The 12,502-nt window shown below is 41.5% G+C and overlaps 1 protein-coding gene across 5 annotated transcripts in view; it reads right to left on the bottom strand.

The window, feature by feature from the left end:
- Positions 1-12,313, bottom strand: part of ASIP (agouti signaling protein) — a 149,633-nt gene extending 137,320 nt beyond the window's left edge. For 3 of the 5 annotated variants that reach the window (XM_012455164.2, XM_064382174.1, XM_064382172.1), the window contains exons 1-3: positions 12,132-12,313; positions 9,466-9,542; positions 9,119-9,231 (exon numbers count right to left, since the gene is read on the bottom strand). The gene's annotated coding sequence lies outside the window, so the exon portion shown is untranslated. Of the gene's footprint in view, positions 1-9,118; positions 9,316-9,465; positions 9,543-12,131 lie in introns of all 5 variants that reach the window. The other 2 variants (XM_064382173.1, XM_012455163.2) reach the window with 2 other exon arrangements.
- Between the last annotated feature and the right edge of the window lie 189 nt (positions 12,314-12,502).

The following is a 12,502-nucleotide window of genomic DNA, read 5'->3' as shown; positions in this document are numbered from 1 at the left end:
AAATATATACAAACTCAATACAGGAGCACCCAGATACATAAAGCAAGTTCTTAACAATCTACAAAGAGACTTAGACTCCCACACAATAATAGTGGGAGACTTTAACACTCCACTGTCAATATTAGATCAACAAGACAGAAAATTAACAAGGATATCCAGGACTTGAACTGAGATCTGGACCAAGCAAACCTAATAGACATATACAGAACTCTCCATCCCAAATCCACAGAATATACATTCTTCTCAGCACCACATCACACCTACTCTAAAACTGACCACATAATTGGAAGTAAATCACTCCTCAGCAAATGCAAAAGAATGGATATCATAACAAACAGTCTCTCAGACCACAGTGCAATCAAATTAGACCTCAGAATTAAGAAACTAACTCAGGCCGGGCGCTGTGGCTCACGTCTGTAATCCCAGCTCTTAGGGAGGCAGAGGCGGGAGGATAGCTTGAGCCCAGGAGTTTGAGACCTGCCTGGGCAATATAGCGAGACCCTGTTCTCCACAAAAAGGAAAAAAAAATTATATAAATAATAATAAAAAAAAAGAAACTAACTCAGAACTGCACAACTTCATGGAAACTGAACAACTGGCTCTTGAATGTTGACTGGATAAACAATGAAATGAAGACAGAAATAAAGATGTTCTTTGAAACCAATGAGAACGAAGACACAACGTACCAGAATCTCTGGGACACATTTAAAACAGTGTCTAGAGGAAAATTTGTAGCAATAAATGCCCACATGAGAAGCAAGGAAAGATCTAAAATTGACACCCTATCATCAAAATCGAAAGAGCTAGAGGAGCAAGATCAAAACCAATCAAAAGCTAGCATAAGACAAGAAATAACTAAGATCAGAGCAGAACTGAAGGAAATAAAGACACAAAAAACCCTTCAAAAAAATCAATAAACCCAGGAGCTGGTTATTTGAAAAGATCAATAAAATAGACCACTAGACAGATTAATAAAAAAGAAAGGAGAGAAGAATCAAATAGATGCAATAAAAAACAATAAAGGGGATATCACCACAGATTCCACAGAAATACAAACCACCATCAGAGATTATTACAAACAACTCTATGCACATAAACCAGCAAACCTGGAAGAAATGGATAAATTCCTGGACACTTGCACCCTCCCAAGCCTAAACCAGGAAGAAGTCGAAACCCTGAATAGACCAATAACAAGGGCTGAAGTTGAGGCAGCAGTTAACAGCCTACCAACCAAAAAAAGCCCAGGTCCAGATGGGTTCATAGCCGAATGCTACCAGACATACAAAGAAGAGCTGGTACCACTCCTTCTGGAGTTGTAACCCTGATTAGACCAATAACAAGAAGAAGCTGAAATCCTGATTAGACCAATAACAAGGTCTGAAGTTGAGGCAGCAATTAATAGCCTGCCCACCAAAAACAGTTCTGGTCCAGATGGGATCACAGCCGAATTCTACCAGACATACAAACAGGAGCTTGTACCATTCCTTCTGAAACAATTCCAAACAATCCAAAAAGAGGGAATCCTTCCCAAATCATTTTATGAGACCAACATCATCCTGATACCAAAACCCGGCAGAGACTCAACAAAAAAAGAAAACTTTAGGCCAATATCCATGATGAACATAGATGTAAAAATCTTCAATAAAATACTGGCAAACCTATTGCAACAGCACATCAAAAAGTTTATCCATCATGATCAAGTAGGCTTCATCCTGGGGATGCAAGGCTGGTTCAACATATGCAAGTCTATAAACGTAATCCACCACATAAACAGAACCAAACACAAAAACCACATGATTATCTCAATAGATGCCGAGAAGGCCTTTGACAAAATTCAACAGCCCTTTATGCTAAAAACGCTCAATAAACTAGGTATCAATTGAACATATCTCAAAATAATTAAAGCTATTTACGACAAACCCATAGCCAATATCATACTGAATGGACAAAAACTAGAAGCATTCCCTTTGAAATGTGGCATTAGACAAGGATGCCCTTTCTCACCACTCCTATTCAATATAGTATTGGAAGTTCTAGCCAGAGCAATCAGGCAAGAAAAAGAAATAAAGGGTATTTAGTTAGGAAAAGAGGAAGTCGAATTGTCTCTATTTGCAAACAACATGATTGTATATTTAGAAGACCCCATCGTCTCAGCCCAAAATCTCCTTAAACTGATAAGCAACTTCAGCAAAGTCTCAGGATACAAAATCAATGTGCAGAAAACACAAGCATTCCTATACACCAATAACAGACTTAAAGAGAGCCAAATCAAGAAAGAACTGCCATTCACAATTGCTACAAAGAGAATAAAATACCTAGGAATACAACTAACAAAGGATGTAAAGGACCTCTTCAAGGAGAACTACAAACCACTGCTCAAGGAAATAAAAGAGGACACAAACAGATGGAAAAACATTCCATGCTCATTGTTAGGAAGAATCAATATTGTGAAAATGGCCATACTGCCCAAAGTAATTTATAGATTCAACGCTATCCCCATCAAGCGACCTATGTGATCCTATTCACAGAACTGGAAAAAAACCACCTTAAACTTCATATGGAACCAAAAGAGAGCCCACATAGCCAAGACAATTCTAAGCAAAAAGAACAAAGCTGGAGGCATCACATAACCTGACTTCAAACTATACTACAAGGCTACAGTAATCAAAACAGCATGGCACCGGTACCAAAACAGACATACAGACCAATGGAACAGAACAGAGGCCTCGGAGGCAACGCCACACATTTACAAGCATCTGATCTTTGACAAACCTGACAAAGATAAGCAATGGGGAAAGGATTCCCTGTTTAATAAATTGTGTTGGGAAAACTGGCTAGCCATGTGCAGAAAGCAGAAACTGGACCCCTTTCTGACACCTTACACTAAAATTAATTCCAGATGGATTAAAGACTTAAACATAAGACCTAACACCATAAAAACCCTAGAAGAAAACCTGGGCAAAACCATTCAGGACATAGGCATTGGCAAGGACTTCATGACTAAAACACCAAAAGCATTGGCAACGAAAGCCAAAATAGACAAATGGGATCTAATTAACTCCAGAGCTTCTGTACAGCAAAAGAAACAATCATTAGAGTGAACCGGCAACCAACAGAATGGGAAAAAATTTTTGCAATCTACCCATCTGACAAAGGGCTAATAGCCAGAATCTACAAAGAACTAAAACAGATTTACAAGAAAAAAACAAACCCATTCAAAAGTGGGCAAAGGACAAGAATAGACACCTTTCAAAAGAAGACATATATGAGGCCAACAAACATAAAAAAATGCTAATCATCACTGGTCATTAGAGAAATGCAAATCAAAACCACACTGAGATACCATCTCATGCCAGTTACAATGGCGATCATCAAAAAAATCTGGAAACAACAGATGCTAGAGAGGATGTGGAGAAATAGGAACATTTTTACACGGTTGGTGGGAGTGTAAATTAGTTCAATCACTGTGGAAGACAATGTGGCAATTCCTCAAGGACCTAGAAATATTCCATTTGACCCAGCAATCCCATTACTGGGTATATATTTATAAATCGTTCTATTATAAAGACACTTGCACATGTATGTTCATTGCAGCATTGTTTACAATAGCAAAGACACGGAACCAACCCAAATGCCCATTGATGATAGACTGGACAAGGAAAATGGCACATATACACCATGAAATAGTATGCAGCCATAAAAAACAATGAGTTCATGTCCTTTGTAGGGACATAGATGAATCTGGAAACCATCATTCTCAGCAAATTGACACAAGAACAGAAAAACAAACACCGCATGTTCTCACTCACAGGCGGGTGTTGAACAATGAGAACACATGAATACAGGGAGGGGAGCATCACACACTGGGGTCTGTTGCAGGGGAATAAGGAAGGGACATTGAGGGGTAGGGAGGTTGAGGAGGGATAACATGGGGAGAAATGCCAGATATAGGTGACGGGGGATGGAGATCAATTACCATATGATCTAATACAATTACTAGGTATATAAATATATATATATATATATATACCTAAAAAATGCCTAAAAAATCTTAAACAGAATTACCATATGATTTAACAATACAATTACTATATATATATATACACCTAGTTATATCTATATCTGTATCTATATCTATATATACCTAGTTATATTTATATATATATACCTAGTGGGGTGTGTGTGTGTGTGTGTGTGTGTGTGTGTGTGTGTGTTCATATATATATATAGGGACAGTGGTGGGTACGGAGGTTGGGGAGGAATAACATGGGGAGAAATGCCAGATATAGGTGATGGGGGATGGTAATTCTGTTTAAAATTCTGTTTAAAATTTTTTAGGAATCATTATACTCTTTTCCATGGGGGCTGCATCATTTTATAGTCCTGCCAACAGTACACAAGGGTTCAAGTTTTTCCACATCTTGACAATATGTGTCATTTTCTGGAGAGTTTTTTTTTTTAAGTAACAGCAATTCTAATGGGTGTAAAGTAGTAGCTCACTGTAGTTTTCTTAAGAGTTTTGAAGTTTTCTGTACAGATGCCAAGATACTAAGTAACCTTGGATAACATCATCAAAAAACACTCATGTTCTTTTTTTATAATTGATTTTTTTAAGAGACAGGGTCTTGCTCTGTCACCCAGGGTGGCGTGCAGTAGTGTGATCATAACTGACTGTAGCCTTGAACTCCTGAGCTCAAGGGATCCTCTTGCCTCAGCCTCTCAAGTAGCTGGTACCAGAGGCACATGCCACCATGCCTGGCTAATTTTTTTAAAAATTATTTTTTGTAGAGACAGGGTCTTACTATGCCGCCCAGGCTGGTCTCAAACTCCTGGCCTCAAGCAATCCTCCCACTATGGCCTCCCAAAGTGTTGGGATTACAGGCATGAGACACTGCACCTAGCCTCAACAAATGTTTACTGAGCTCCTAATAGGTGCTAGGCACTGTGCTGGGTATTGGGGGTTATAAGTCTCTTAAGAGCAAGGGAGAAAGATGGGCAATGAATAGTGACCAAGGTTCTGAGTATATATAAGGTATACTGAATTACTCCTTATCGAGGGCCTGCTAATCTTTCAAGACTCTCAGGTCCTTTTATGGCTCACACCTGCAATCCAAGCACGTTGGGAGGCCGAGGTGGGAGAATCACTTCAGGCCAGGACTTTGAGACCAGCTGGGGCAAAATAATGATATCCCATCTCTACCAATTTTTTTAAAATTAGCTATGTGTGGAGGTGCATGCCTGTAGTTCTAGCTACTTGAGAGGCTGAGGCAGGAAGATTGCCTGAGCCCAGGAGTTTGAGGCTGCAGTGAGCCATGATCGTGCCACTGTACTCCAGCCTAAGTGACAAAGTGAGACCCTGTCTCAAAAAAGCAAAACCAAAAACTGATAACCTCCTTTTATAGAGATCATAAAAGCAGTATGTAAAACATTTATTTCCTATGTTCACACCCAATTATTCCAAATGGAGTACAGCTGGGAGGTTTCCCATCCTCTCTTGGGAAGGAGGCTACATTCAAGAAACGAAGACTGGTGCAAGTTAGTAATTAACGCTTATACCTATCACCCTGTATGGGTGCCTGCATTCACAAAGGTGCTAGGTTTTGGGGAAGCAAAGAAATATGAGTAAGGCACAGATCCTGCACTCCACAATCTCAAAGACAGTTACAACATAATATAATAAGGGCTGGGCCGGGCGCGGTGGCTCACACCTGTAAACCCAGCACTTTAGGAGGCCGAGGTGGGCAGATCAACTGAGGTCAGGAGTTCGACATCAGCCTGACGAACATGGCAAAACCCTGTCTCTACTTAAAATACAAAAATTAGCTGGGTGTGGTGGTCGGCACCTGTAATCTCAGGTACTTGGGGTGGGTTGGGGGGCTGAGGCAGGAGAATCGCTTGAACCCAGGAGGCAGAGGTTGTGGTGAACTGAGATCATGCCATTGCACTCCAGCCAGGGCAACAGCATGAGAATTTGCCTCAAAAATATATATACATATATATATAATAAGGGCTGTAATAGAAGATAAGTAGAGAGAAAGAAATAATATTTTCTCTAGTAGAGAAATCAAAGCCTTCTTTTAAAAAGTAAAGTCTAGATCTGGATCTTAAAGGATGACAGGAGTTCATCAGGTGGGAGCAGGAGGGAGACATTCTAGAGTGAGAAGCATGGAAAAAATGAGAGCGCAGAGCATGTTTATGAAATACTAAATGATTTAGTATGACTAGAACTTAGCATACATGATGGAGAGTGGTAGGAAGGGTAGACAGTAGCATGGTGAGGAGAGCTGGAAGATAGACTGTGGAAATCTATTTTTCTGAAGGTAATAGAGAATTAACTGATTTTTAGGCAGGGGAGCAGCTTGATTAGTTGCTCCCCCTCAACAACCCCAAGAAATTCGATGGGCTAGATGGAAGATGAACTGGAGTTATAGAGAACCAAGAAAAAGGTATGGGAGAAGGAGGTCAGGGACTAACCAAATAAGATCTTAAGGATCATGAAGATGACTTGCTGTGAAAAATACCCAGAGCTTTTTATTTGTCACAGAGACAGGGTCTCATTATACTGCCCAGGCTGCTCTCAGACTCCTGAGTTCAAGTGATCCTCCTGCCTCAGTCTCTCAAAGTGCTGGGATTATAGGCCTGAGCCACCATACCCAGCCATTCAAAGACCCTTGGAGTAGAGCACCAGAGATCAGGACCTCGCGTATTTGACTTCTAAAACTGGAAATCTGATTTTCCTTAAGCATGTATCATGGAACAGATACTTGAGGATTGATTCACAATACCAAATTCTTAACAGATTTGTGGTATAAAGAATAATTGTAATTAACTAATATACATTCATTCATTCATCAAATACTTACAAAGAATCCACTTTGTGCAAGCATTATTCTGAGGAACTAGGGACACAGCTGTGATTAACAATTTCCTGTCCTCACAGCTATAGTCTCTGTGGAATATAATATAGAATGTATGTTTCCAGTGAGCAAAATATTTGTTTGCTGTCCAGAGCATTTCCCTCCCAGCACAAAGGAACCAAGGATTTTAAGTCAGTAATCAAAATGTTATTTGGCGAATGATCAGAAAAAAGAGATGGTATTAAGACCCATTTCATTCAGGCCACAAGCCTGAGATTATCTTCACTCTAGAACAAGTATACCTCTCTAATGACTAGCTTTTAACCACGTTCTTTGGATTCGTAATTTCTCTATCCTGAACACTGCTGAATGGAATAAGCCATCCTGGCTTATTTTTCTCTTTCTGGGTTATAGGTAAACCATTTCAATTCTAACACATTCTTTCAGACAGATTATAATACAATTGAGTTTAATTATGTTAGCTTCAGTCATTTTTACTATATATGATCAAATAAAGGCTCCAACCTTACCTATTTCATTGTAAGCAATCATAATGTAATTTTGGGGACTAATGGGTTTTCAACCATTAATTCAACAAATATGCCAAATATTTACTTAATTAATTTATATATATTTTTTGAGATGGAGTCTCACTCTGTCACCCAGGCTGGAGTGTAGTGGCTTAAAGTCTGCTCACTGCAACCTCTGCCTCCTGGGCTCAAGCAATTCTCTTGCCTCATCTCTCCCAAGCAGCTGGGATTACAGGCACCCACCACCTCACCCAGCTAATTTTTGTATTTTTAGTAGTCACAGTGTTTCACCATGTTGGCCAGGTTGGTCTCAAACTCCTGACCTCAGGTGATCTGCCCACCTCGGCCTCCCAAAGTGCTGGGATTACAGGTGTGAGCTACCGTGCCTGGCCACCAACATTTATTAAGTGCCTATGATAAGCCAGGCACTCTGCTAGGTCCTGGGAATATCAGAGTTAACAAGACAGATTTTTGCACCTATGTTAAAGAAATCTGCATACATTATAGTAGTGAAGTGAGATTAAGAAAATTTCAAGTCAGCTGGGCAAGGTGGCTCAGGCCTGTAATGCCAGCACTTTGGGAGGCCAAGGTGGGCGGGATCATGAGGTTAGGAGATCAGGACCATCCTGGCTAACATTATGAAACCCCATCTCTACTAAAAATAAAAATAAAAAAAAAGAATTAGCCGGGCATCCCCATAGTCCCACTCATTCAGGAGGCTGAGGCTGGAAAATTGCTTGAACCCAGGAGGTAGAGGTTGCGGTGAAGCGAGATCACACCACTGCACTCCAGCCTGGGCAACAGAGCAAGGCTCTATCTCAAAATAAAAAATAAAAAAAGAAAATTACAAGTATACAACAGAAAAATTAAACTGTGGCAAGTGTTATGAAGGGATAAGAGAAAATGTTGCAGTATCCCAAAGCTGATGACAATAACCTGGACTAGCCGGGCGCGGTGGCTCACGCCTGTAATCCCAGCACTTTGGGAGGCCGAGGCGGGTGGATCACGAGGTCAAAAGATCGAGAGCGTCCTGGTCAACATGGTGAAAACCTGTCTGTACTAAAAATACAAAAAATTAGCTGGGCATGGTGGCGCATGCCTGTAATCCCAGCTACTCAGGAGGCTGAGGCAGGAGAATTGCCTGAACCCAGGAGGTGGAGGTTGCAGTGAGCTGAGATCGCGCCATTGCACTCCAGACTGGGTAACAAGAGCGAAACTCCGTCTCAAAAAAAAAAAAATAAAATAAATAACCTGGACCAGGCTAGTGGCAGTGGCAAGAGAAGTTGTATTTGCAATCTATTTCGGACATTAAATTAACAAGACAATAGTGAATTGAATGAAGAAGATGAGGGAAAGGAAGGAATCAAGGCTAACTCCGGGGTTTTGATTTAAGCAACTGGGTAAAGAGCAGTACTATTTCCACAGAAAATCTAGATATAATACACATAGAAAATATCAGTTTCTGTGCAGATTATAATCTCTATCTGAATCATGTTTTCCATAAGTTAAGTATTACCCATGAGGATGTGTGACCTTGCTTGCTAAATAAAAAGAGCACTAAGAATCATGAGATCTAGGTTCTAGTTCAAATACTGTCACTATTTAACTTTAAGTCACATTCTCTACAAGACTGCTATTTTATGGGTCAAATGAAGAGACTGAGGAATAGTTCAAAACCAATGAAAACATATAATTAACCACACAATTAAAGGACTACTGTCATTAGCTTACTGTTTGACAGCTGGAGATCTAAGATGGTATTAAGCATGGCCCAGAGTGAAGACTCCTGTAGTCTGGTTCTAGATCTCTATTTTTGTGTGTGTGTGGATTCCATAACTTGGCTTCTGTATTTATAAAACAAAATTACAGTGATTTCTCTCACAGGCATAAGAAGAAAATCCATAAATGTCTATATGCATTGCAGATTCCTGGAGGAAAGAAGTTATAAGAATATAAATAATTATTTGTGTTATGAATAAGTAGAATCAATCTCTCAGAAAACCAGGAAAAGTTTAGCTATCATTGCTTTGTGACTTTTGCTAGGGAATCTTGGCTTTTCCTAGAAAATAAATTACTACCTTGGAGGATGCCTGAAATCTCTGAAGGAAGCCTTCTTGCACATAGCCAGTTCAGGAAGGTTATACCTGGTACCATGCTGTAAGGGAAAAGAAATCTTTTCATAAAAGTGGTCAAGAGTATTTGCTAAACATAGCAGCATTTCCCAAACAGGGAGTGAAGGTACAATGAGGTCTCATTAAAACTTTTTTTTTTTCTTTAAGACTTTCTTAGTCTGTCTTTGTTAGCGTGAACTAACTTCCTTGGTGTGATCTGAGTAACTTATTTCTTAATTTAAAAAAATCCTTTTTTGTAGAGATGGGTCTGTGTTGCCAAGGCTGGTCTCTAACTCCTGAGCTCAAGCAATCCTCCCACCTTGGCCTCCAAAAGTGCTGGGATTACAGAGGTCAGCCACCGTGTCTGGCCCACAAATCATTTCATAAGCTCCTTTTCTTCACCTATATCACTTGTCTTCTCCTTTTGTTTTTTTCCATTTCATTTATTTTTCCTTTCTCTGTCATTTTCGTAGTTGAACAAGCTTTTCCAAAACTTAGGCCACACTGTTTCCCTCTGTTCTCTTCAAGGCCTCCTACTTAAAATGATTTGGGGACTGTCATGTACCAAATGTTTATCTCTCAAAGATCCAAAAAATGGTGTACACCAGTGGTTCTCAAACAGGTGGTTCTGTCCCTCCCAGGGGATATTTGGTAGTGTCTGAAGACATTTTTGGTTGTCACAACTAGGGGAAGGATGCAACTGGCATCTATTGTATAGAGGCTGGGATGCTGCTAAACATTTTACAATGCACAGAACAACATCCCACAACAAAGAATCTAGCCTGACAAAGAATTGTCTGCCAATGTCAATAATGCTGCCATTGAGTAACTCTGATATGCACAAATATCAGTAGCTGAAAATGACTAAAGTTTGGTGGCACCAGTCCAGGCTCCTTAGGGATTCAGATTCTCAAGGCGGTAAACTGGCAGCCACTGGCATCTGATTGTCTGGACTTGGATTCCCAGGTTCTCTGTTTTGCTGGCTATACATGGTTTCTGACTAATTATTCAGTGCCACAAAAGCAGTTTCCTCACCTGGAAAAAAAGGCTAATAAAGCATCCATCTCACTAAGACATAAGCTCCTTGAAAGCAAGGAACTGCCATGCTTAGATTAGCGACTGGTACCCAGCAGAGAGTACTAGGTGTCTGTGGATTATTTTACACAGTTGGTGTTGAGGCCTCAGCCTCCCTGAGTAGCTGGGATTACAGAGGTGAGCCATCCAGCCTGGCCAATAATTCTTTTTTTTTTGAGACGGAGTTTCGCTCGTTACCCAGGCTGGAGTGCAATGGCGCGATCTCGACTCACCGCAACCTCCGCCTCCTGGGTTCAGGCAATTCTCCTGCCTCAACCTCCTAAGTAGCTGGGATTACAGGCACGCGCCACCATGCCCAGCTAATTTTTTGTATTTTTAGTAGAGACGGGGTTTCACCATGTTGACCAGGATGCTCTAGATCTCTTGACCTCGTGATCCACCCGCCTCGGCCTCCCAAAGTGCTGGGATTACAGGCGTGAGCCACCGTGCCCGGCCTCCAATAATTCTCATATAATAAGAAAGTAGGACGTGGTGGATGAGGCCCGTAATCCCAGCACTTTGGGAGGTCAATGTGGGCGGATCACCTGAGGTCAGGAGTTCAAGACCTAAAGAACTGATCATGTGCTGCCCTGCTGAACACTAACTAACAATTTCACAGAACTCCAACATGGCAAAACCCCGTCTCTACTAAAACTACAAAAATTAGCCGGTGTGGTGGTGGGCACGTATAATTCTAGCTACTCTGGAGGCTGAGGCAGGAAAATCGCTTGAACTCGGGAGGCAGAGGTTGCAGTAAACCGAGATCGTGTCACTGCATTCCAGCCTGGGTGACAGAGTGAGACTCCGTCTCAAAAGGAAAAACAAACAAAAGTAAAGTAGAACCAAGCGAAGCTAACGCTGCCATTGGTTAAAAAAAAAAAAAAAGGATAGAGATAGCATATCTGGTCATTTTTTCTGTGGTTGGCACAATGTTTTTTTTTTGTTTGTTTATTTTCAGACATCGTTGTGGAGTGGTTTTGTTTTTGTTTTTACCCACCGTGGTCACAGAATGGCCTTGTCTGATGTTGGTGTTCTGTGAAATTGTTAGTGTTCAGCAACATCCTAGTCAATAGCGCCAGCTGGCTTCCCGCTATCATGGGCTGCATTTATTTTCACTGTGTTTCACATTCCTTAAACCCTCCCCCAAATTACCTAACAGATGCCCAAATCTTGTAAATTCTTTCCAACACCCTCTTCTCAAGACGTCTCGCTGTTTCCCCACAGCGTACCACCCTTCTTGCAAAACCATAGCCCCAACTTTGTCCAACTACAGGAGTGTTCTCGACGGTCTTTGGCTCGAGGGCACTGCCCCAGTAGGAGCTCCCTAAAGGGTCACTGCTGTTGTTAGGTCTCAAGGGAAACTACGTGTTGCACCCAGAGCGTTCAGACTTCATAAACAAGTATTTTGAGGCTTCCCGACAGCTGCCTCTGGCTTGTTTAATTCTCCTCAGGAGATGCCTTCTCTCCTAAGAGAAGACAGGGAAGATATTTTGGTTTCTGACCTCCCAAGCAGAAAACCAGCCGTCAAATTCTTATGAAGTAAAAACTGACTTGCGCACCTCCAGCTCCAACTCAGAATTTCTCAAACACCAGGACGCCCCGGGGGCATGCGAGAAACTAAAGCTCCAGCGGGTTCATATGACTCTGTGTCTAACCCACTACCTTAACCCAGGAGGAATGCCCCCCAATTCACTCTACAAGCAGCGCAGAACATTCCTAAAGGCTGAGGTAATGGTCACCACCACCAACCGAACCTTCTTCCGGCTGCCGCTCACTTGAACATCGCGACGGGCCGCTGGTCAGCTGCCGCGCAAGCGACAGCGTCTTATAGATGGACTACAAGTCCCGGCATGCCTGGCGGCGCGGCGCCGCCTGCTAACTCGCGCCACACGAAGCACGCTGGGTTGGTTCTTCTGCGCGCCTGCGCCTG

Source organism: Aotus nancymaae, unplaced genomic scaffold, assembly GCF_030222135.1.
Source record: "Aotus nancymaae isolate 86718 unplaced genomic scaffold, 86718_ANA_hifiasm-v0.15.2.pri h1tg000029l, whole genome shotgun sequence".
Taxonomy (NCBI): Eukaryota; Metazoa; Chordata; class Mammalia; order Primates; family Aotidae; genus Aotus; species Aotus nancymaae.
Note: the sequence above shows the minus strand (reverse complement) of the source record. Positions and strands in the feature narration are given on the sequence as shown.